General features: G+C 36.8%; 1 pseudogene; it reads left to right on the top strand.

The window, feature by feature from the left end:
- The first annotated feature begins 18,558 nt into the window (after window positions 1-18,558).
- On the top strand, window positions 18,559-24,135 carry LOC149569975 (phototropin-2-like; annotated as a pseudogene).
- The last annotated feature ends 609 nt before the right edge of the window (window positions 24,136-24,744 follow it).

The following is a 24,744-nucleotide window of genomic DNA, read 5'->3' as shown; positions in this document are numbered from 1 at the left end:
GAAATTGGACATCATGGATTGGGGACATAGATTGATTTGTAGATATATAAATATAAACATTCTCATTATATCATCGATAAAAGTTGAGAATTTTAGTTCATTGACCAATGACATCAAGCTGAGTTTGTACTTTCAAACTTACATAGAGTGAGATAAAAGATGATAATGTATGGGCTTCATTATGAAGAAGTCACTTTCAACATTGTAGAGTTCAGTAATGTTGTACAGATATTTTCAGATTTACATATATTTGTGCTAGAATTCTATAATGATGTCTATGAGTTTTTAATTTTATTATTAGACTTACATGTTAATGAATGTTGGAACTCTCTAGTGTTGTACATAAAGTTATAAACTTTTAGACTTACGTGTATATGTGTTGCTGGCTATGTCTTTGATCATTTTCTTGGAAAAAATTTGTAAGCCAACTATAATTGTTATCAAAAGACTTTTACCGTTAAATGTTGTGTTTCACCAACAAAATTGATAGACATACTTGAGAGCCCTGTTGTCTACAATGCGCATATAAGTTGTAACAAACATATTTCTCAATATTTGAGTCTTCCATGACTTATCTTAGGTGTATTCGTAGGAGAGCATAGGCTACTATGAACCTTAGTCTTCTACACTCTAGTTGATATTTTGATATATGTTTTCAACTTTTGATTCCATGGATTTCATATATTGTAGACATTTGATAGTGACACTATGTTTAACTTTATATTATTTATATTATGTGACACTGAAGCATACATCCGGGCGATGAACTTAGAAAGTGAGCAGAAAACAAAAAAGAAGAAGAAGAGTAGCTCATTCGATTCAGATGACGATGGGTCTTTGGGAGAAGATAGTAGCGATGATGAAAAGGGAAGCAAGAAGGTCCGAGCTCTCCAGAAGGATATGATCCGAATGATGAAGGAATTTAAGAATATGCAGAAAGAGATGAAGGGCAAGGAGCTATGGTGCACAAAATATAAGACAAAAAAGTCACACGAAGGGATCCTGTCCAAAGAACCAGTTCTGCGGGATTTGCCAGATCATGGGACATTCCACAAAAGAATGCCCCTTCAATATGAAAACAAGAGGACCTCAACAAGTGCTCCTGACTGAGGAGGCTTCCGCATCAGGAGGGAGCGAAAATACCAGTAATGAGGGTGCCAGGTCAGGAGGGTACAAAAATAATCGACGAGGGAAAAACAACAACAATGCCAATAATAATAATGGGAGCCATAGTCAAATCCAGTACGATGCGGACAGATGGCCGATGGTTCAATGCCGAGCATGCAATTTGTGGGGCCACTTTTCCTGAGACTGTACAACGACCAATGTACCAATGTTATTATGTAGATGGTGCGGTCTGGGAGATCATGAAGATGCCGAGTGCCCGAAATCAGGAGTAAATTTGATCACCATTGGGACAGACGAAGAGGAGGTTCTGGCAATCACACAGAAGCAAACAAAATTGTACCCCAACCCGACGGAAGAAAAGAAGAGACTGGAGGAAGCGTAGGCAGAAATTCAGAAAGCAACGCAGGCGGAGAAAGCACACCCAAAGGACACTACCAGTACCTCAGCAAAGAACTGCGCGGAACAGAACATCGTACGATAGATATTACAAACTAAGGTACCCATCAAAATAAACGATTTGCTGCTCACAATGCGTCAACTCTGATTGGCACTCACAAACATTGCTCGAATTGCTAAATTACTAGCAGAACAAGGGTGAAAGAGAGTGGTATAAGTGCAGAGGATCCAATGTTGCTAGCCTTGTCATTTGGACGGCATCTAGCAGGCGTTGAGATGGAAATTTTGGGAACTATCCTCACAGACACAATTGTGGACGGAGGGTCCGACGTGAATGTGTTACTAGAGGATACTTGGAAGAGGTTAGGACAACCAACATTGTGGCCACCTACATTCCAGTTACTAACAGTGGACTAGCACGGAATCAAACCGTTGGGAGTCATGATGGCACAACCCGTAACTATTGGAACACAATTGTTCCTACTGGACTTCATCATCATCCCGCTGAAGAGGAGAGGATATGATTGCATGCTGGGCTGAGGATGGCTTGTACAAGCAAAGGTTAAGCATGACTCGAAGAAGAATACACTATCAATAGAGAGCAAAGGACGAAAATTCATTATTGATTTACGCACGCAAATGTTGGGCGAAGAAGCTATATCATTTGATTCCGAAGAAGAGGATGAAGGAAAGCATCGATTGGAACTGGATGTGGAAGGAGTCCTACAATTGGAAGGTGGATTGATGGATGATGATTTGGATTCGATGAACGGCCTTTTCCATTGGCAGATGGAGGATTACGAGCTCTTTTCGAGCTTGTAATATGTTAAGGGTGGACGAAGGTGAGAAAGAAGAGGGAAGTGAATGTCCGAAGGAATATAGAGAAGCGAAGAAGGAAAGGTGGTTACGACAAAAGATGAAGGGTAGAACATACAGTACCAACCCCAAAAAAGGAAAGATTCCACTGTACGACCGTGCAGAAAGAAAATGTTATGTCGAACCATGAATATAGTAGAAAGGTGCTGGTAGCAAGGAAAACACATCATACGGTCTGCATAGGAAACAAAAAGGAAGGGTTTAATAAAAGCTTCAGCGGTACAGAGTGAAGGTTCTAAAATCAAGAATATAGTTATTGATGGCAAGGAGTGGTAGCTGATGAAATTCATGGAACCAAGTTTTGAGAACAAGCTTGGAGATATGGAAAGCCTGAGGGAGAGATCGTGTAACTTAAATAAACTTGATGAGCGACGATTGCAGGCACAATGGACCACAGAGGTGACACAGAAGAGGTGCAAAGCGTGGCATGATAAACACCTGAAACTGAACAAGTTCCAACTGGGATAGTTGATGTTGAAGTATGATAGACAAAACAAAATCAAACCAGACAAGTTTAAAGTCAAATGGGTCGGGCCATACCAGATCCGTGAAGTAGGTGATAACGGAGCAATAAAGTTGCGAACACTGGACGAACAAGAAATTCTGGAAACGGTGAATGGTTCAAAATTGAAAATATATCAGGCACAACCTGTTCCGTCATCGACGAAGATCAAGGAGCAGTAGAATTCTGAAAATTTAAAAAAAAAAATTGGAAATTTTTTTTTTGGAAAAAATAAATAAATCGAAAAACTATAAAAAAAGGGAAAAGAAGTTGTCGTATGGTAACTTAAGGTGTCCTGAAAGACACTGTATGGTGGACCCCTTAGCCATACGATCTTTAGCAGCCACACACCTATGCGGATTTGAAAGATTAAGTTCATTGTTTGGCATACAGATTTGAAGAATAATGCTAGCATACGGATTTGAGGAATAAAGTGCTTGATCACCATCGTACGGATTTAAAAATCTTTGAGAGCATATGGATTTTAGAAATTGGCTTCTCTGTTTGGGGGTCGTACGACTTTTGGAGGCTTTCTTTGTTTGGTACCATACGACATTTGGGGGTTTAACTTCATGCTTGTTGCCATACGGATTTGGTAAGGGTTTGGAGGTTAAGTTGTCTTATTGCCACCGTACAGATTTAAGGGATGTTTGCTGCTGTACGGTTTCAAAGGATAAATCCTCTGTGGGCACCGTATGGTGTTTGTAAAAGATCCCCCATACCTATATGGAGCAGGCAGCAATAATTTTTGGTATGTTTTATATGCATTTTTTTCCTTGTACCATATGACATTTGAGAAGTCTTGCAGCCGTACGGTTAATCACATCAAAGATTGTCTTTCATCCGTACAACAACTTATTGAAGGGATGTTTGATGCATGGCTTCTTCTGTAGTCTTATATCCGTATGGACCCTATAGTCAAGGAATAACAAAAGATATATATTGACATAGTACGGCGATATCACCTGGCAAAGTAAGTAGAGATTGTTGTACGACAATTGCAATTTATTTATTGGGCATCGTATGTTTGGAGCAGTCAGATGATAGGGTCAGAAGGAAGTAGTCAAAAGAGAAAGGAGCAAAAAAAAAAAAAACGACGACAGATTGAAATAGTTCAAAATGAGTAACACATAATGCCAAAGGGAAGGGAAAACATAAGTAGTTGCCAAAAAGAGTGTGGAATCAGAAGAAAATGATAAAAATGGTGTGCTCCATGGAGTTTTGTGTGGGTTTGAGAGTGCTAATTTGGTGTGGTTATCCTACCAAATTTTTCCGTTGCCCCTTGACCCCAGTGATGCCCCCTTGACCCCCAGTCAGTGCGGTTATCAGTCGTGGGAAGTGTGACCAGTTGATGAGACCTGGAGTTGCTACAGGAATAGAGTCTCTGTGTACTAGAGGTAGAGAGAGCAACAGAGCAAGCCTTTCGAGCAGGGTGATACGCTCTGAGGCACTTGGAGTAGGTGTTGGATGTGAGGCTGTCTTGGTGGATGCATAGAGAGCTCGGGAGGAGCTGATCATCCAGTTGAAGGCAATACCGTGACACTTGGCTCAGTGTACCCAGGAGTTGGAAGTAGAGAAAGCAGCATGGGTGGCTATCAAGGTCAGCTTGATTAAGGAGATAGTATTGCCTTAGCAAAGGCTACAAATGCAACGTGGTTTGGAGACCAGTTTGGTGCAGGCATGGGATGAATGTGAAAGTGGTGTGACAGAAAGAGATCTATCTTGTTGTAGTTAGTCAGTTAATGTATTCCGTTTTGTTAATTTGTCTCGGATATTTTGTAATTGTCGTCCAGAGATGATTTTTTCTTTTGGGGGGATGATGTTGTCGGTAATTGTTATGTAGTCGACGGGCCCCTTCTGAAAGGTTCTTGTTATGTAGTCAACGGACCCCTTCGGGAAGGTTCTTTGTGGGAAATCATTGTAATCATCATCATAAGCATAATGTAATGTCTTTGGCATATGCGAATAATAAAAGGAGTACTGCTGTACTTGTCTATTGTCTGTGTGCATTAATCCGTTTACCCCATGCGGTAAACACTTATGTCATCTATGCAAAATTGTGCATGAGAATTAAGTAGCTTCTATTTATCTCAATTATTGTGTATCTGATGTTAATTGACTAAATGATGCATGAAAAGATCTTTGAATCCTTCAAAATCTTTGAATTTCATGGATATTTCGATTTTTTGAGTCCTTGCCGAGTCAGGTTGTCGAGTCCGAGTCCAAGTCGGATTTTGACTTTCTGAGTCAAAGGCGAATCCGAGTCCCATAACTATGGTTTCATCATAACATGGATGGTAATATCAAAATGTGATATCATGGATGGAGGGACATTTGTTGATTTGATTCACTCTGTTCAAGAATATATTTATCAGCATGTTGTACTAAATAGCTTTTGTAGATTGTGGTCGCTTAATACCATGATAATATTTGGCAATCTAGTCTCTTACATCATTTTTTGGCATTCTTGTCAACTAAATTAGGCGATCATCATTCCACTCAAGTAGTTGACAAGGCTTATAGAGCTTAGATATCATGCTTTAAAATTTTGAAGTTTAAATACAAATGTAATTAATTATGCATAACATATTATTTCTGATTTAAAAACAACAATATGCTATAAGACCCTTGAGATGTCAAGTAGTTTGGAATATTTAATTTAGTTGGTATATTATCCTACATGTGAAGAATATTTTGAAGGTGTTGTGATTGTGGATTTAGGCATTTGTACAGTTGCTTGTGAACAGGCCATACTCTATTGAATGTTGTTATGCACATGTCATTAGAGAAGTTAGCCTAATGTTATTTATTAGACAATTGAGTCATTTGGTTATGGTTGTTAATGTACAAGTCGAGTAAGGGTGGTGAATATTGATAACATGCAAATGTTCTTGCATCCTCTAAAACCTTGACCAAGGTGGTGTAGTTTATTGCATGTGACTGTCAATTCACATGAATCAGACACACTCTAGTTAGATGGTCATACTAGTTAGGATATCACCTATAGTGTTTGACTAAGAGTTGTGTAGGTTAGAAAGGCCAGGCTCGGAGGGAAACTAGAGCTTATCTTGTGTTTGCATCCTCATATGGGATAGGACCCTTTCAAGTAGGAAGTTGTGTGGGGGACAACTAGTTCTATGGTTAGGAGGTGAAGGTCTTTATGACGCCCTCCCTCTCCAACTAATGTCATGACTTGTAATAGAGTCTAGGATGGAAAGAAATGAAGATCAAACTCTATATGTATCTAGCTCTTATGTTATTTTTATTTTATTAAAGTGCATTTGAATTTATTTTCTAGTAATCATGTGATACACAACAAATCTTGTTTTTGTTTTTCTTGGTAAGGTTTTAAGCTAAATGTGACGAGGACAACACTGATAATCATCTGGAACAAGGATTCTATTATGAGCTACAAATTAGAGACTAAAGATTTTTCCATACAACATGACATAATATGTTTTTTTGGGGTACAACAATAGCTGTCATTAGGTGTAATCACATAAAATACAAACTGTGCCAATTTGGTTATTGAAAACAATATAAAAATATTAATTCTCATCCGTACATTCTTTGTCTTTGATTTTCTCTGCATATTAGAAATAAAGAGAACAGTTGATTGGTATTACATTATCTCATGATAGTATCTTTCATAATTCTTTCATAGACACATTTGTTATACCATTTCAGTCAATGGGATTTTTTTCTGAAGATTTATGAGCCTCTAAGAATGATCCATGTGTCACTATATACTATTTAGTATGTAGGTATACAGTTGCTATATACTGAACTGCTCTACATTCAATTCCCTATTATGTGTTGTTTCCTTTATTAATTCATGTGATATTATAAGAGGATTCTAGTTTATGGAATAATTAAAAGAACTTTCAAATGGAAATTTTATATTTATGCGTTTCACATTTTTCTGGAAATATGATCTATTTTTGGTTATTAATGTGGACCATTATTAATATTGTTTTTACTCATCTGTTCACCTATGATAGAATGATCGATCTGGTGAATCAACGCAGACAAGTACCCCAGTAGAATTTGAGGTAGTGCATCTATACAATGTGTTTGTTTCAAACCTAAATATTTTAAATTTATTCGCTAAAGTTGACATTAGAATCTATTTTACATTTCTTGAAGTTATTTCTTAAAAGGGTTTTAGATTCATTTTAGAAAATTATATTATTGTCACATTGCAGAGCATTCTTAAGTTATACATCTCAAACCAGCTTTTGCAAAATCAAAAAGATAATTAGAAATATTTAAATTTTCATGTATGAGAAAGTGGGATATGTTGGTGTGAACATCTGTTATCTAAATAGTTTCATAGTAAGTTCTAGACATCTGAAGCTTTCTTAGGCATTTACTTTTTGGGTTTGATGTCATCACTCGTCATGGTTTTATTATGTCTATGGGTTTCACCCCTGTTTGACAAGATTTTATGATAGTATATTGCATCAGTTCCATTTTTACATGTAATGAATTCTCTGGCTATAACATTTTCATTGCTCCTTTCATATGTGGAAGGCAATCTAGGTTGCAAGTGATTGGTAGACTATTGTGTGGTTGCAGTTAAAACAACATTTCTTACATGGTTTCAGAGATCTTAATCCGTAATTTTCTTCCCTTTTTTGAGAGTTCCAATCAAGTAGTTTCATATGGTATGTGCTAGTGCAAAACAAACCTCAAGCTTGATTTCATAATGTGAAAAAATTATAGGTGTACAGAAGACTTGATAAGGTTTGGAGCTGAAAGGTTTTGAGCTTTTTGGGGTGATTGAAAATTTGTAAGGAAAAATATGAACAACCATATGGATCATACGATCTTGTGTTTTCAAAAAAGGATTATGACTGTATGCAACAAACATATATAGGAAGAATTGAGGCTAAGAGATTTTTTCAGGCACATTTACAAATAATCATGCATGAGGATTGTCTTCAAAGCATTAAGTTATCATTACAGAAATATCCAGTTTTCAAGATATACAGTTTTTTTGTGGTCTAGAGACCAACTCAATTTTTTTAGAGAAACGTTTTTTTGTTTTGCCGTATATTTTTGTTTAGTACCCTAGATTGCAGAGTTTTGGCACAAAAATCAAAACTTTCTATTTTAAAAAAGGTTCTTGTTTGCATTGTTTTCTTTCTTGGTAAGTTCTGGATGAGAGAGGTAGGAAGTTCCCAAAGTAGTTTCAAGCTATAACATGTGAAAATGGAATTCTAAAAGAGAACACAATGATGAGTCTACTTTACTGAATTAATCATGTGGAAATGGTTACTGGTTATAAACTTGAAAGAAACTCGAACTTGTGAATAAAGCATTCAATAGTTGGTGTTAATTATAACCAAAATGTCCACTGAAAAAATGGTCTCCTAAATTCAATTACTCATCAAAATAACAGGTTTGAATCAGTTGAAGAGAGAAAATTTAGATACTTCAAAAATTAAAACTTTTGGTAAGTTTATCAAACTGAAATCTGAAGGAAATATAGCTTACAACTGAAATCTGAGAAATATGCAACAAAACAATGAAGCCAATGCAAAGAATTACGTGGAAACCCAGGATAATAAAAATCATGATTAAAAATTCTTCTAGGACCTCCGGTACTTATTGAGCCTCACGAATAAATTTGATTACAATGTTTAAGGGCTCCACTTTCTTGGCAGAACCAACTCCAAAGAAGCACCTACTTGTTAGATTGCGCGACAGCTCATCATCTTTTAGGCACCAACGTTGTGGATGTTACATCTCTCTTTTGTAAACTCACTCTCATAAAGGTATCTGCCAAGTTTTGCAATGATATGTCTCTGCTAACAAATTTACAATCTTCACGTCATTAATTCTTTGACATAGATTTGAATTTCACAACACTATTTTAGACAATCCATAATGCACCGTAGGGAACCCAAGAGGACAATGTATATCTACTAAGGAATACAACAATTTGTTTTTGTTAAAACAGTGAAAGCAGTTACAGCCGAAATGTAATGATTTTTTTACATCATAACAACCAAATGAGTGATACATAAATAACAAATGCAATGCGAACCATCAACACATTATCCTATGACCTCTTAGATTCCCTGACTTTACTACAGAGAAACATATGGTAACAAATCTTGACTAAAACAATTAATGAATTATGAGATAATTACACAATTGCATATAAATTAAGATTCTTTTAAACCTTACATCTATGTTTATAACAAGATAGTAAGATGGACACAAGGCCCACCACTTTGTGCTAGGAGATGGGCACAAGGCCCCACATCATAGGCGACCGTTTAACAAGAGTACAAAATATCCAAGTAATACATAAGGGATACACTAATGTGTACACCAGGGATACCACATGGCATAATATAAGGGATATATATGCGATACTAATAGGGGATACCATAGGCGATCTATATGGATAAGCTCATATAAGATATATCGATTGCATTGATACACTTGAATATTGTATGATTTAAAATTCATAGGGATGGAATAATTTAGATGTGCCTTGTACATTCACATCGGTTCAGACAAATTGACGAAGATTTTAATTAGAAATAAGTCTCTTGCATGAAATCTAAGTAAATAGTCCCATAATCTTATGATATTAAATAAGAGGACATTACAGTTTCTTTATGGGTTGTGCTGGCATCATTTAGTAAAATATGGCTTGCTCTAGGCTGATCCTTCTCATCTATGTTGGAAAGATGACAGAGAATGTTTATGTTTAATATTAAATACACTTTCAAATCAGCTCATCTATTTACTTCTATGAATTAATGGTTGAAGATGATGTTTTTGATCCGTGTTAACAATCTTGTTGTGTCATTTAAGAAATACTCTAGTTTTTGGTATAGTGTCTTTCCTTTTTCTTTGCACTGAGAATAACTTAGGATTCTACCTCCATCTCAATTAAGGGAAGTTTTAGGGAGATGGGCATCCCAAGGGCTTGATGAAAGCCCTGGATTTTGATTCATTATTGGATCCTTGAGGGAGTATTCCAATAGAAGCAATGACAATAAGGCATTGAGTTCCTACATATCTTGTGCATCTCATGATGTTTCATCAAAATGGATTTCTTAAATATAAATTCGACATGGAAGAGGGAGCAGCTGGTTATTTATGACCGCTTGTTTACATCTCTTAATCCTTTGGTGGGCAATGCCTATGAAACTATTAGAATTAGAAGCTTGTTATTTTGATTTGCTCTATGATGATGTGTACTACTTTTGAAAGAAGCAGGTAGAACATTGTAATATAGCTTTAAAATATCAATTTTCTTCACTAATCAACAACTTAGCATTTTGTCAAAATCTTGGGAGGTAAACAGCTAGCTCCAATGTAACAAGTTCAATTCAAACTCTGATCTGTATTTTTTAAATATTGACTATATTCCTTTGTTTTTCTTCTGGTTCAATTAAATATGCAGCTTAAACAAATAGTATGGAATTTCTTAACACAAACAATTAACAAATTGGACTATTCTCTTTGTAAACAATTCTGGGAATGTGATACCAACAAACTAACTGAATTCTGCCAATAAATCTGATGGAAAGTAAATACAAACTGTCATAAGCTTAATCTAAACTTAAATTGCAGATAAATAATATGAATTATTTATCTCAGTCTCCAACATGCTGACAGTGACTGGATAGCAGCCTTGAATGCTACATTCACCAATAACAATAAAGTCCAAAATGCCAACGTGGACCCAGCATCACACATCTAAACTTTCGGATATCAGATGCAGGTCACTCCCTTGCTGTGTCAGCCTTTGTGATACATTTCTGATGCCCAAGAATGTAACGGCAGTCCCTAAATGCACATTGCGGGAAAGTATGAGGAATCGTGGGCCAAGGAAAGGTGACACGGAGCCCTGAAAGTTGAACACAGGCTGTCTTGGAGTGATCGCAGGCCACATACAACCTTCAGCACTGCCTCCAGATGCACGGCAGCCTAAATGTTAACACAGACATCTTCTTGTAGATTTTTCCATCACACCAAAAGCACGTACTAATAGTGGAGAGGGATCTCATTGGGGATATAGTCGCTATGCCAATACCCCCCCATACAATGGAGCCGGATACAACCATTTATCATGTGGGATTTGCACCCACTATATACCATGTTGATAATCCAAGCCTACGTGGACGAAGGGTTAAAGGGCTTGGGGGACTCGAACTGGTGACCTGTGCTCTGATACCATGTAGATTTTGCCATCACACCAAAAGCACGTACTGATAGTGGAGAGGGATCTCATTGGGGATATAGTTGCTACGCCAACACTTCTAAGCTCCAAACACAGGTAGAATTCAATTCCCAGCAGCTTAATGACTCCTCCAAATACTGGTACTTCAGCAGTCAATGACTTCTCAGATATAGTAAATACAGTAGAGAAGCAATGGTCAATTTTGCTATTCCTCAGCAGAAAATTTGCAAAGATACTTGCAGGCAAATATCAAAACTCAAATCCTCAACACACCAAGCAAAATTAGCATTCAAATTGGATAGATTTCCCAAATTGGATAGGAAAATCAATAATTCAATTCCAACAAATCTTAGAACTTGATCCACAATACCTGTAGCTGTGGAATCAAATGCACTTCTCAGCCTCAAACCCTTATACTTCAGAAAGGGTACAAAAATCACGAAACTCAGAAATTCTCACAGAAACCAAAGCAAATAATCAATTGGATAATCAGATGCTTTTTCCTTCACAATGGGCTCATATTTATAACCCCCAAATGGCACTTAGTTTCCCAATCACAACTTCACTTAAGAAGCTTCACCAACACATCATCATTTTATAACATTAAATAAAAGAAGCTTCACCAACCTCTGCTTCACAATCCACAACTTTTAGAAGCACTGCACCTCTTGTGGACATTGCAATAACATTCACTGAAAGAAGATTTCTCGCATCTTTTTGTCCATTGGATACTATGGTCACACCTTTTCAATCCATGAATTGATGGGCTGCATGGCAGCTCCTGCATTTGTCACCCCTATATCAAATAAAGTGGTATACGCCTTCTCTTAAGGGCCCCCTTTGAACCCCTTTGGAGCTGCATTAATTGATCTTACCATTTTTGCCAATACGGTGAGTGAATGACATTAAATGCCAATCCATATACATCGATGCATATCACTATGGCTTTCTCTACAATATTTCTAGCTTCATTCCAAATGATGTTTCCAAGGGCCCCATTTCTCTCTCCATTGCAACTTGTACTTGAGGTACACACAAGAATGGATGACCCTGTGTTGTTGGTTCATTAGGAAGGGAAGTTGAAGACCTAGATGATCTTGCTTTTTTCCTAGCACTTTGCAAAGAATGAGAACTTACCCTCCCAGCTGCTTTGTCTGCTTCTTTTTGTTCTTGAATATAGTTGTTCAGAATGTGTTTTAGAAGAAAGGTTTTTAGGTAGGATCCCATCAACTCTTGCCTTTCCTTGTACAAAATTTGATGCCTTTTTGAGGAGTAAAACAAAAATGTGCTTTTTCTCAATTCTTGGAGCCGCTAAATTCCTCTTTGCGATGGCAGAAAACCCACATATAATGACCTCCACTTGACATTGGTTGAACGATTTCCACATATTTCCATAGTGGAGAGTATTTGTCTATTTTGAAGCAATAGTTTTTGGTGCTTGAAGTATTGGTAGCCATACTTTAGACATTGAATCCACAAACAACACACAAAAACCAAAAAAAATAAAAAATGGTTCATGAATGAGAAAAGTAAAATAAAACTAACAAGTTAGGTTCAAACTTCTTTTCATTTCATCTATTTCTCTAGGTATTTGAATGTATAAATACAGGACAATAATGACATGACAAAAAAGGAGTAGCAGCATTGTAAATATATGTAAATTTTCATATCAATCTGTGCTTTAAAATAGTGATTTTGGATCTAGTTATCTCTCTTTTATATAATATAATAATGTATATAGTTTGTAAATTAGCTAATAATATAATGTAGTATGGCTGTAGACATTAGCTTGTAAACCTAAGTGAGTTCAGATTATGTTAATGTAATCAGATATATATATATATGCTGTCAAATTGTTTCTTCTGAGAATGCTTTCACAGAATAAGGATCGGAACTAATAACTATCTTAATAATCATGAATTAGCAGAGGTATCTATATACTGCAGATATACATATAAATAAGACCTGTTATTTATAGCACCTTTGAAGACTGTAATATTATGTATTCACCGTGTGATATAATCAGGTTGAGATATCATATGTATATGATATGATGGGGTGACTATGAGTCACGCACGATAGACGTGAATCAAGTAAGGCATGACTCATACTTGAGTCACGTCTATCATGCTTGACTCAATAGTCACAACCGATAGACAATCAGTCTTCAATATAAGTCAACCTGATTCAGTCAATAACAAATTTGTCCACCTTTATTAAATCATATAAATCATAATATATCTGCATGAGTATATATCCAAATATATGACATGATACAATGAACATAAAGCAAAAATATAATTTCAATATTAAGTCCGATTAATCTATACTTTAACACTCCCTCTTAGATTAGTAGGACAAACAACAAATTGAAAATATATATTTATTTGTTAACACAGAAGACGACTTTGATCAGAAGACTTCTTTATATAATATTAGATAAGAGTTGGTATATGAACAATAAAATGTTCACCAACTTATATTTGACATTATGTGACATGAGTGTTGGCCTATCAGAATATCAATCAAATGATGTTCACCAAGTACTCAATGTGGTATTGTCCTATCAGAATATTAGGGCAAGATATTCACCAAGTAGCGAAAATATATCTATACAAGCAACTTGTAGATAATCAATTTAATGATATCTCACGCCTAGTTGTTGATTTATAAGATAAAGCCTTTACATGAATGAATCATGCTACAAGTTATTATAAAGTCATCACATTACAATAACGTCTCGCAATACAAGTGAAATCATTTTAAACTCGTCACTTCTCAATGATCAACACAGGTTCCATAACTTTCATATAATATATATAAAGTACAATAATCAATTTTTCTGAGAAATTTCCTCAGATTTTAATCATGCCAAGTTCTTTACGGAAGTGCTCCACTTTTGTTTTAGCAAGTGGTTTGGTAAGAGTGTCTGCAATTTGATTCTCTGTACTAATATATTTCAACTCAATTACATCCTTCTCAACCATATCTCGAACATAGTGGTATGGTATCCCGATGTGTTTTGGTCTGTTATGAAACACTGTATTAAGAGATAGTTTAATGCAACTCTAGTTATCACAATAGATAGTAGTAGGTGGTAGAGTCTTTCCAAATAATCCAAATATAAGCTTTCTTAACTATACAACTTCTCTTGCTCCCATGGATGCAGCGATGTACACGGCTTCTGTAAAACTCTGGGCTACTGAATACTGCTTCCAACTAAACCAAGACATCATCGCTGACCCCAAAGTAAAACAACCTGAAGTGCTCTTATGATTGTCAGAATTTCCTGCCCAGTCATAGTCTATATATCTGTTTAGATTAAGTTCAGTCTTAGTGTATTTTAGACCATATCCAATTGTACCACTAAGGTACCTGAGAATGTGTTTTTCTGCTACTAAATGAGTTTGTTTGGGTTCACACATGAACTAACTAAGAGCATTTACAACATAACAAATGGCAGGCATTGTATTTACCAAATACATTAGAGAACCAATCATTTGTCACTATAGAGTAGGATCAACATTTTCAGAATCTTTTGTTGCTTCTTTTAGTTTCTTGAGATTTGTTTCCATAGGAGTTTTCATTGCTTTTTTGTCCAACATGCCAAATCTTTTGAGTATGCTTCCCTTGATTTAAGAAGATTCCATTTGAATGCTGCCATACTTCAGTCCCAAAAAATAGTGCAGTATTCCTAAGTCCTTCATTTCAAATTCAGACGTAAGAGCTTCTTTACATTTGTCAATAAGATGATCTTCTCTTGTAATCAAAAGATCGTCAACATATAAAACCATAATTAACATATACCCCTGTATTACCTTGTAATATATATTAGGATTTGCAATGCATTTAGAGAAACCAAGTTTAGTCAAGTGATGATCTATCCGTTCATACCAACCTTGGGGAGATTGTTTCAATCCATATAATTCCTTTTTTAGTTTACATACATAGGAGTGTTTATCTTTTACTTCAAAACCATCAGGTTGTTCAATATAAACTTCCTCATCTATAACACCATTCAAAAATACATTCTTTAAATCCATTTGGTGAATTTTCATCCCTTGGATGCAGCAATGGCTATAATAGTTCTGATAGAGGTATATCTTGCTACGGGAGCAAAGGTTTCATCATAGTCTATTCCTTCTTTTTGAGAAAACTTCTTGCCACAAACCTTGCTTTGTACTTTTTGATACTTCCATCTGCAGCATGTTTAATTTTAAATAACCATTTTGAGGAGACAATCGATTTATTTTTGGGTCTAGGAACAATATCCCAAACATCATTTTTAAGTATGGAATTATATTCTTTTGTCATGGCATCTTTCTAGTTATGATGTTTCATTGCTTCTTTTACATCAGATGGTTCAGATTTGGAAATTTCACTCAATAATGCAATATAACTAGAATATATATTAGGACGGTTTTTTCCCCTAATAAAATATGAGGGAATGGAATTATTTTCTTCAATTAGTTTTTTGGTCCATAGTGGTCTTTTCTTTTCCTCAAAAGTGAGAGTAACATCCATAGGGTCAATAGAGTTATCTTCCTCCATTAGACACTCCCTCTCATTGTCAGAGATTTGTTCTTCTGGTGTCTCTTCTGAATTTGATTCAGTTTCATCCTTAGATCTTTTGAAGGCTGAATCTTCATCAAATATTAGATCTCGGTTTAGTTCAATATTTCTTTGTCCAGGGATATAGATACGATAAGCTTTAGAAGTTTCATTGTATCCTACAAAGATTTCCTTCTTTCTTGATGGATCTAGTTTTATTCTCTTCTCTTTAGGAATGTACACATAGATAGGGCAACCGAAAATTCTTAGGAATTTAAGATCAGGTTTCTTCCCGGAGAATGCTTCTTCAAGGGTCTTGAATTCAAGATGAGAATGCGGACATCTATTTTGAATGAAAACAACAGTGTTGGAAGCTTCTGCCCAAAGAAAAGTTTCAAGATTTTGATCATGAAGCATTGCTTTAGCAGCTTAAACTATGGTTCTATTCTTTCTTTCACCTATTCTGTTTTATTGAGGGTTATAGGGAACATAACACTCCCTCATGATCCCGACAGTTTTACAATAATTTATAAAGATCTCTAAAATATACTCTTTACCATTATCAGTTTTCAAAACTTTTATTTTCTTCCCAAATAGATTTTCTACAATGGCTTTAAATTTTTTTAATTTTGTCAAGATCTCTTCAGACTCTTTACTCTTTAAAAAATAGATCCAAGTTTTCCTCGAGAAATCATCCACAAATATGATGTAGTATAGGAAACCCCAAAGTGAAGGAATTGACATTGGCCCGCATCAATCTAAGTGAATAAGTTCTAGAACTTCTTTGGATTTTCTTTGACTATTGAGAAATGTGGTTTTAATGTTCTTCCCAAGTGCACAACCTTTACAGGTTCCTTCATGGTAAGGATAAAGTTTGGGTAGACCAGTTACCATTTTTCGTAGAGAGGGTAATCCTCGAAAATGAAGATGACCTAGTCTCCTATGCTAAATTTCATTTTCTTTGAAGGAATCATGAGGAAGAGTTGTATGTGAGTGTAATGTTCTTGCTACAGTAATGCCTTCCTTGTTTTGGAATCGGTGGTTGTGCAAATGCTCAGAATGGGAGCTGTACGGTTGAATGGAGCAGTGACCGTACAGATTCACAATCGTACAAGGTAATGGTAGAGGTCGTGCGGACTCTAGCCGTATGGTGATGGTGTCTTTGGGAGTGGGAGCCGTACGATCTAATGGAATTGTAATGTACGGGAAATGAAGTGATTTCCGCAGCTGTACGAATACAAATGAGGGTTGTACGGTGGGATTGGAGGGCCGTACGACAGAACACTACTTGGTCGTACGGTGCAGATGGATAGTCGTACGACTAGTACGCAAGATGATTGAACAGTGAATGGGTGCTGCCAGGATGTCAGAGAGGTATAGTGTTTAGGAGGGAGTGTATGGTGAGGGGGCAATCGTTCATACGATGGAAGGAGTTTGATATGCTTTACGGTGGACACAAGTTACCCATACGTTGGAATCAATTGTTGGTGAGGGGCTTGAATAGGATGGCAGGGAGAATGGAGTGAAAGCCATACATTGTGTAGGTGAGGTAGATGGTACAGAAGATTGCAAATTGCAGGTGGAGTATGGAGAGAAGTCATACACCATAAACTATTAACTGATATTATTATCTAATGCTAAATAACAATGTAGATTTTGAACACCAAATAATGCTTGTACCAGAAAGAATGAACATTCGCAAGTTGATGAATATTTGCAAATAATGAGAGCACTTCAATTTGCCAGATGCAGACAGAGTAGAACATCGACAGAATAGGGTGAGGGTTGAAGCCCACCGAAACTGCACGAGCCAAATAAGGAAGATCTTTCACTTCCGAAATGGCGAACAATTCCGAACTCCAATAGGAATCCACAGTACAGAGAAAATATAATCCAATCATACCTACTACAATCTACAAGCCGTGCTTAAATACCCATCGAGAAACTTTCCGAGGGTGTACAAAGGTAGCCAATGGTGACACAAACTACGGAAATAAAAAATAAAATGGGTCCGAGATATACTAAATCAATCGAAACCCCTAAATACAAACATTAATAACATGGGCCCCAAATTAATTAAAATTGGAAACATTCCAAATCCTCGCCGCCCAAAAATTGCTTGTCCTCAAGCAATTCGCAACTCCTAGATCCCAAACCATGCACTGGCGCAGATAGCCATATCTAGTGGAATCACCATACTTGTTCAGGATCACATGAGCCCGATTGAATTCAACTGAGGTTAGTAGACCAACATCAGGATTTCGATGCACCACTTTGATATAAACGTTGTCGTATCCTGAGTCACCGGGATCCCAAAGACGCCAATCATAACATATATTGATGTCATCATGTTAATCAATTTCTTGGGGTATGGTCATACACACAGAAGCCAATGTTGGAACCCACCTAGCAATTCTGGCTATAGATAAAACTTGGGTGGCACACAGAACCCCGGTTGAAAACTTGACGATGGATAGAGCCTTGACAATGAGCAATGTCTTAACAATTGTAGCTTCCTTGGCGGACACACAATGATGACATGGATGACCATGACGATGACGACAGACACAGACACAGACTCAGTGTCGATGACGGACACGATGGTGATGGACATGACAGTGATGGACATGATGGTGACGGACATGGACTCGGCGTCGGACATGACGATGACGGACACCAACTTGATGGACACGATGGTGATGGACATGACAGTGATGGATATGACGATGACAGACACAATGGTGACAGACATGGACTTGGGGTTGGACACAATGGTGACGGACACCAACTTGATGGACACGATGGTGACGGACATGACGGTGACGGATAACGACTCGGTGTCGGTGACAAACATGACGGTGGCGGAGGCCAACTTGACGGGACATGGACCTTAGCAATGGACACCGCTTCTATGATGGACACAACTTTGGCAACTAATAAAGCTTCCTCAAGGGATAGTGCATTGGTGACAGGCACAACCTCGGGCACAACATGATCTGTCCATGTCTTCACAAGATCCATGCAAGCGACCTCTTCATTTTTTTGGTGTTCTCCCCATGTTGGTGTAGTAGAAAGATTTAGCAAATCCTCCTGGAGCGGCCCTGTAATCATGTCTTCATTCTCCTCATGTAAAGCGTCACCCTTATCGTTGTCATCCATTTTTTTGCACTTGTGCAAATGAGATATTAGTTTTTCTTCACAATGCTTGAAAACATTATTGACCAATCTGCATGTAGCTATAGAGGGGACACATTCAAGATTACGAATAGCCCATAACATAGATGTGATGGGTTGGGATATTTCATCCATCTCCTCAATGCACCAAATCATAAGGTTCTCCATAGCAATTGAAACCTTAGTATCATGATCTTCCTTGATGGTGACCAAGAAGTGATGAAACATATCATGGATCAAATTTTGCAATTCGAGATCTAAGAGAAGATTACTTACTTTGACATTTGCACAATTGTCCAATATTTTAGATCTCCTACCAAAAGGGTCACCACTGAAGTCATCAAGACTCTGAAAGCTATCAACTATCAATTGCAATATCTCTATCATGGTGTTATCATCATATGGTGCTTCAGGAGCCGAAATTCTTAAGACCTCACTGAGATATGTTGCAACTGCCAATCTTTTATCCTTGTCATGGTGTCTCAAAAGCCTGGGTTGACTTAAAGCATCCTTAATTGGCGAGAGGATTCTCTGTATAAATCTTGAAGGTAATTGGTCCCCCCGACACAGACTTCCAATATATCTAATGGAGGATCAATACCCTCACTTAGTTCTTTGCCAATCTTCAATAGTGCTTTCAACCGCCACTCCCCATCGATGTTTGGCGCCATAGTGTGATCCCAATACCAAAATTTCTCAATCATCCCAGTAGGCTGGCAAGATCACTAACTCTGATACTACTGTAATGTTCCCGCTACAGTAATGCCCTCCTTGTTCTGGAATTGGTGGTCGTGCAGATGCTCAGAATGGGAGCCATATAGCTGAATGGAGCAGTGACCGTATGGATTCACAGTCGTACAGGGTAATGGTAGAGGTCATACGGACTCTAGCTGTACGGTGATGGTGTCTTTGGGAGTAGGAGCCGTACGATCTAATGGAATTGTAATGTACAGGAAATGAAGTGATTTCCGCGGCTGTATGAATACAAATGAGGGCCGTATGGTGGGATTGGAGGGCCGTACGACAGAACACCACTTGGTCGTACGATGCAGAGGGATAGTCGTACGATTGGTATGCAAGATGACTGAACAGTGAATGGGTGCTACCAGGATGTTAGAGAGGTACGGTGTTTAGGAGGGTGTGTATGGTGAGGGGGCAATTGTTTGTACGGTGGAAGGAGTTTGATATGGCCATACGGTGGACCCAAGTTACCTGTATGGTGGAATCAGTGGTTGGTGAGGGGACCAAATAGTATGGTAGGGAGAATGGAGTGAAAGCCGTACCTATAGCAGCGTGATAACCCACGGCCTTTATTGCCAGATGCATGCGTGTGACAAAAACTAGTTGCAAGTGCAATGTGAGAAAAATTTGCATATGAATGCCTGCTTAGACAACCAATGTAGCAATGCCTGCTCAAATAGCCAACATGACAGCCAGACAACAATGTTTTTTTATGTATAGAAAAATGCTAAGTTACTGATTTTGGTTCTGATGCTGATGCGGGTGTGGGGTGATGATGCGTGGATGCGTGGATTTTTTTTTGGGGATTTTGGATGCATTTGGGTGCATGCATACATAAGTATATATATATTTAAAAATATATATATTAATACACGTGTGTGTGTGTGTGTGTAAAGTTGTCAACTATAATTTATGTACACAAAGAAATACAAGAAATATTAAATATCAGATATAATATGAGAAAGAAAAGAGAGGAGGAAGGAAAAATAGCTTACTAGATTATGTTAAATATGATCTTTTAAATTCTAAATATAGAAGGTCATGTCCTTTTAAATTCCAAAATCATATCCTTCTAAAAATAATTACACCTTTTATAATGTAATCATGAGGCCTTTTAATTATTTACAACATTTTCATAAACTATAGCTGAATATTAATCTACCACTTGTAGTGTAAGATTAATCTCTTTATTGTTGACTGTTGCCTCATGAAGAGAATCCTTCCAGCAAACAAATGAGTTGAAACCCAACAAGGCTTTCCGAAGCATCGCAGACAAACATGACCTTTTCTTTAATTGTGCCTATGTCTCACCTTGACTTGGAAAGCATATCTATCATGCGTGGCTTCATGTCTTCATCATAGATTCATTCCAAACATATCCACTTCCACTTGCGAACTCCTCTTTGTTCAGGCAAACTATATTTTAAATATCATGAGATGATGAGCTCCTATGTAGTGCGCTTGATAGGAACGATAGTTGTAGTGATATATAAAATATGTATCTTTAGATTGCTATGCAAACACCATTATGAAGTTCCCTAATTTCATGAAGTCGATGATGTGGCATATTCTTTGAGGACTTGTCACAACATATTGTAGAGATTTTTTTTTGCATCGCTTCTTTAACACTTCCTTTTGCATCTATACTTATTATTGCATCCTCCCACATTCGTGCACCCCCCATGCATCCTTTTGCATCCCTGCAGTAGTTTGCATCCGCATCCCCCTCCAGCCCAGACGCATCAGTGACTTAGGAAAAATGATAGAAAAGTTAAATCATCGTGTATGAGAGAAAAACAACTCAAACATGCGTCTTAGGTCTCAATTGGGCAAAAGAAAATTTTAAAAAACTTAAACGAAACATAGAAAAGTCAACTTAAATGAATTACATGTTAGATTTGCCCAAATTCATTTCTCATTTGCTAGATTTGATTTTGTTGATTTAATAGCTTTGGTTAGGATTATTTTATCAAAGAAAACAAGTTGATTTATCAGTATATAAAAATTACGTGTTTACGTTACCTTTATTAATAATTATTAAATATATAAATTTATATATTGTTGTGATTAATATATATATTAATCACAACAATATATAAATTTATATATTTAATAATTATTAATAAAGGTAACGTAAACACGTAATTTTTATATACTGATAAATCAACTTGTTTTCTTTGATAAAATAATCCTAACCAAAGCTATTAAATCAACAAAATCAAATCTAGCAAATGAGAAATGAATTTGGGCAAATCTAACATGTAATTCATTTAAGTTGACTTTTCTATGTTTCGTTTAAGTTTTTTAAAATTTTCTTTTGCCCAATTGAGACCTAAGACGCATGTTTGAGTTGTTTTTCTCTCACACGATGATTTAACTTTTCTATATATATCATATAATTGATTTACATATTTAATAATTATTAATCAAAGTAAATATGTTGATTATAAAATTGATTAATAATTTAATTGTATGCTATAAAACAATACTTAGTTAAGTGTTTGATTAATGATGAAGCACGTCTCATTGAGAAACATGCTTGGTGCAGGAGCATCCTAGGTGTAATGGCAATCTTGCATCACCCAAAAGCATTTGTATTTCTTTTTCTGTCTTTTAAACAAGGGCTGTCGTAGTGTAGAGATGTTGTTTGTGGAAGCTTGTTATGTTAAGTAAGTTGGTCGTGTTACTTAGAATGTGCTAATTTAATAGGTGAAGGTTCATCTTAGATATATCAGCCTGCCACATGAGTTTTATTGCCATATCATATGTTTTATTGAAGTTATTGCATTTTGAATGTATGAATTTTTGGTATCAAAACTTCAAGCTCCGTTTTGAAGGCCTAAATGGCTCCAAAACGAGGTCAAACCCCAATTGAGAGATGCTTGCACAATCAATCGTTGTCGAACAAAAGTTGTCATTTTTGGAAAGTGGTTCTAATATCCAATCGGGTCAACAATTTGTATGTTATGGTCTTCAGACGTGGCCATTCGAAAATGTAATTCGTACATTGTCTTGAGGCAATTCTATCTAACAAAGTGTAATAAAATAATATAATTTGAGGTTGGTTGGCCTCAAGAGCTAGGGCTAAGTGAACCTTCTTGGTGATGGAAAATGCGTATATAAGGCCCATAGGTTCTTTTGGGAAGTTTTGGGTAGTGGTTTGCAACTTTTTCTTGCTAAATAGTGCAAGGAAGGCGCCCATGTGGGTTTGCATATTGTTGATCTGAATTATGTAATTCCACACTTGTGGCGATAATAAGAAGCCCATATTTTGTTCTCGCAAATTCTTGTTGTTTCTCTATCTTTGTAGTGCATTTATGGTATTAAGGGGAGGACCCTTCATCTTGTGGCAGATATATAATCTCATTGGGTTGTTGTTGGAAAACATAGAAATCACAAGTTACAATAGAGACAAATCTCTTCAAACCTAACACTGTATCAGAGAAAAACCTTGGAGGAGATTTTCCATTCCCTACAAATGGGTAGAGGATGAAGAATTTCAAGTCCTAGAAAAAAATTGTGTGTTTTGGTGTTCGAACAAGGAATGATGCCAAAAGGTTCTTCATTGCCTATTCTTGTTGAGCAAACATACTGGGAGGACTTGTTATTTTGATTAAAATATTTGTTTATAGGGTTGTGGCATCTTATACAACAACTCACTAAACATATAGGCAAGACGATGTAGTGTGCTTTGCAAGATGCAATTGGAGTTTAAATAAACCTAAGTTTTAAGTGTCATGTGTTTGTTTGTATTGGACTGTCCTGGTAACTCCATATCTGTGTCAGGGCATATTGCTTTGGTTAAAACATTCTAAATTGCTTGTTTATGATAATTGGACAGTTAGCTACCATACTGGATGTGGAAGTTGGTGTAGGTACATGTGAGTAGACTCTTTCTTGCTTTGCATCGCATGATCAACAAGCTCTATGTTGTCAAAGTAATGCGCAAGCCCTCTCTCTCAAACAATGTAGGGTGTGTTCGAGAGGACATCCTGTTCACTTTACATCACCCATTCCTCCCTTCTATCTTTACCCACTTTGAGTCGCATAATTACGTCTTTCTCGCCACTAAATATTGCTCTAGAGGAGATATTAGTGTGCTCCGCCTTGGGCAGCCCCATCACAAATTTTTTGTATCTGCCACAAGGTTCTTTTCCGCTTATGTGGTTGTTGGATTGAAATATTTTCCCAAGAAGGGGATCATGTACAAAGATTTAAAGCCAGAGAACATACATCTCCAAGGTAAAGGTCACATAATGCTCACTATTTCGATCATTCCCTCTGCCTCTCTTCTATTCATCATAACAAACAAACTGATAACCTCCATTCCAAGGATTTCAAAGAGTTTAGCTCCCAGCAATCACATTCATTTGTGGGATTGAAGGAATATATTGCATCCAAGATTTTGTAGAGCATTGGACATGCTTTTCCAATGGATTGGTGGCCACTCATAATTCTGATGTATGAGATGGTCTACGGTCGGACTCCCTTTGGCGGGGTGAGTTGAAGGGAAACATTTTATAACATTCTTTGCAAAGATCCACTGTTGAGTAGTTGATTGTCCAACTTCCACATATATTGTGTGTTCATTCGATTTAGGTGTATGCATACACTAGATAGAAAAGATTTATATTACTGGAAACAAGAAGATCAAAATATATGAGTCAGGAGTGTAAAAAGAAGGCACTCATGTTGCTGAAGAAGAATAGAGAGTTCGTATTGTTTACTGTACAGGGTAAACGATTTATTGCATACAAACAATAGACAAGAATATGTAACACCGTAGTACTCCTTTTATTATTTGCAAATATGCCGAAGAGATTACATAGTGCTTCGAATGATGATTACAACAATGATCCAAAGTTGTACATATACCATGCCGAAGAACCTTCCCGAAGGGGCCCGTCCACTACATAACAAGAACCTTCCCGAAGGGGCCCATCGGCTACATAACAATTACCAAAGACATCAACCTGTCGGCTACTCAATATTTACCGACGACATCATCCCCCCAAAAGAAAAAGTCGTCCCCAGCAATGGTGCCAAATGTTTACCATACAGGGCAAACGGCTTATTGCATACAGACAATAGACAAGAATATGTAACACCGCAGTACTCCTTTTATTATTCGCATATATGCCGAAGAGATTACATAATGCTTCCAATG

This window comes from Cupressus sempervirens, chromosome 3 (assembly GCF_028749045.1).
Source record: "Cupressus sempervirens isolate cs-2001-9-10 chromosome 3, ASM2874904v1, whole genome shotgun sequence".
Lineage (NCBI taxonomy): Eukaryota > Viridiplantae > Streptophyta > Pinopsida > Cupressales > Cupressaceae > Cupressus > Cupressus sempervirens.
The sequence above is the reverse complement of the archived record's forward strand: the minus strand, read 5'-3'. Positions and strand labels throughout refer to the sequence as shown.